The sequence below is a fragment of the Budorcas taxicolor genome, chromosome 3 (assembly GCF_023091745.1).
Source record: "Budorcas taxicolor isolate Tak-1 chromosome 3, Takin1.1, whole genome shotgun sequence".
Lineage (NCBI taxonomy): Eukaryota > Metazoa > Chordata > Mammalia > Artiodactyla > Bovidae > Budorcas > Budorcas taxicolor.
The window spans coordinates 23,143,364-23,145,756 of NC_068912.1; the positions used below are offsets into that span (position 1 = coordinate 23,143,364).

Below are 2,393 nucleotides of genomic sequence, written 5' to 3' on the forward strand. Positions count from 1 at the left end.
ACTCAGCTTCAGCGTCAGTCCCTCCAATGAATATTCAGGACTGATTTCCTTTAGGTGACTGGTGTAATCTTGCAGTCTAAGAAACTCTCAAGAGTCTTCTCCAATACTACAGTTCAAAAGCATCAAGACTTTGGCGCTCAGCTTTCTTTGGTTTTCCCTTGTGGCTCAGAGGTTCAAGTGTCTGCCTGCAATGCAGGAGACCTGGGTTTCATCCCCAAGTCCGGAAGATCCTCTGGAGAAGGAAATAGCGACTCACTCCAGTACTCTTGCCTCAGAGGGACCTGGTAGGTCACAGTCCATGGGATCACAGAGTCTCATAAGACTGAGCAATTTTTCCTCTTCTTTATGATTCAACTCACATCCATACATGACCACGGAAAAACTATAGCTTTGACTAGACAGACGTTTGTTGGCAAATTAATGTCTCTGCTTTCTAATATGCTGTCTAGGTTTGTAGTAGCGTTTCTTCCAAGGAGCAAGCATCTTTTAATTTCAGGGCTGCAGTCACCATCTGCAGTGACTTTAGTGCCCAAGTAAAGAAAGTCTGTCACTGTTTACCTTGTTTCCTCCATCTATTTGTCATGAAGTGATGGGACCAGATACCATGATTTTTGTCTTTTGCATGTTGAGTTTTAAGGCAACTTTTTTCACTCTCACTTTTTCTGCTTTCTGGCGTCATAATGTTAGGTAGGTAGAACAGGGAAAGAGTCCAAAATGGCGGTGGCTAAAAAAAAAACAAGGAAGGTCAAAGGAAGGTCCGAGGACCAGAGTGAAGACTTCAGGTAGAACAAACAGCACTCCTGGCTAAGCCCCATTTGCATAGGGTGGGCCCAGGTGGAAGAAAACATATAAAAGGAAGAATCAAAGCACACTCTCTCTCTCCCTCTCCCACATGCTGTGCTCTTTCTCTCTATCTCCCTCTCTCTCTCTCTCTTTCCCCCTCTCCCACGCGCTCCTCCACTCTCTTCTCTTCAAATCTTTGGGTTGGCATGCCCTCACGCTTTGAGGTTGGATTCTCCTGCTATCTTCTAAATAAAATGGAGCTGTAACACTGATTTGTCTAAGAGCTATAACACGGTTTGTCCAAGACCCAAGAGGTGTGACACGCCTAGGGCTTTAATGTCCATTGCTCCAAATCTTTGTTGTGACGAGACAAAGAACCAAGGAACATACACTCACGTGACAATAAGGATGGTGTCATCTGCATACCCAGTTTAGTACTTTATGTGATGTACTCTGCATGTAAATAAGCAGGCTGACAAGATAGAACCTTTGATGTACCACCTAGACTCATGTGAAATTACCCTGATGCTGGGAAAGACTGAAGGTGGTTGGAGAAGGGGACAACAGAGGATGAGATGGCTGGAAGGCATCACCAACTCAATGGACTTGAGTCTGAGTAAACGCCAGGAGTTGGCGATGGACAGAGAAGCCTGGTGTGCTGCATGCAGTCCGTGGGGTCTACAGAGACGACAAGACTGAACTGAAGTAGCTACTGTAGTATATATATAGAAAATAACGCATAATACAAAACATCATAGCTTGAGGGAGCAGTGTATTCACTACTGAGCTGAACTTGTTTGACTTGTCATGTTTACCTTTTGCAATCTCACCAGGCTTTTCCATCCATGGGGTTTCCAAGCAAGAGTACTGAAGTGGGTTGCCATTTCCTTCTGGAGAAAATCTTCTGAGGGCCTCCTGCATTGCAGGGAGGTGTTTCAAATCACCTGAGCTGCCAGAGAAATCCCACATAACCATAGAAGATAGTTCTGTCATTGAAACCATAGTTAGCTGGGGAAAGCGCACATGCAGTCCTCCACTACCACAAATTATGCAGTCAAGTTTCCCACATTTGGGGAAACTGCAGAGGTCAACACACCCACAGTGCAATGGGTGAACCTCGCCCTGGGAGAACCACCTTCATGATCACAGTATCTGCCCAGCCAGGTAAGTATGAAGTAATTCTGCCCGCCACCCGCCCAGCCTTAGACATGTTCACCGTGCGCACAGGCTCACTTTGATATTGCCCCCATCTCTTCCACCACCGTCCGCAACCCACTGTTTCCTGCACCTCTCAGGCACTCCTAACAACTCTTCTAATAAAATCCAAGCAGTGTCTGTGAAAAACTTCCACAACCAGCAAAGTGGCAGGCCAAGAAGTGTACCACTTCCGCTGCAAAATTTCCATAAGCCCAGCCCCATTCAGGACCTGTAAGGCCGTTCCTTTCCAACCCAGGCCCTGTCCCATGCCCCTCATCTCCCCTCCCACCCCAGCCGAGACAACCAATGGGCAGGCCAGCTGCTGAAGAAGTGAGGTCATGATTCCAGACAGCTTAGGGAGCCCAGGAATCAGTGGAAGCAGACCCTTTATTCTTTAGTTGAGATGTAGGGGA

The 2,393-nt window shown here is 46.8% G+C and overlaps 1 non-coding gene across 1 annotated transcript; it reads right to left on the bottom strand.

Moving 5' to 3' along the window:
• Nucleotides 1-1,791: 1,791 nt before the first annotated feature.
• Nucleotides 1,792-1,955, bottom strand: LOC128045902 (U1 spliceosomal RNA). The gene has a single exon (XR_008199229.1). It is a non-coding gene; the product is annotated as a U1 spliceosomal RNA (small nuclear RNA).
• Between the last annotated feature and the right edge of the window lie 438 nt (nucleotides 1,956-2,393).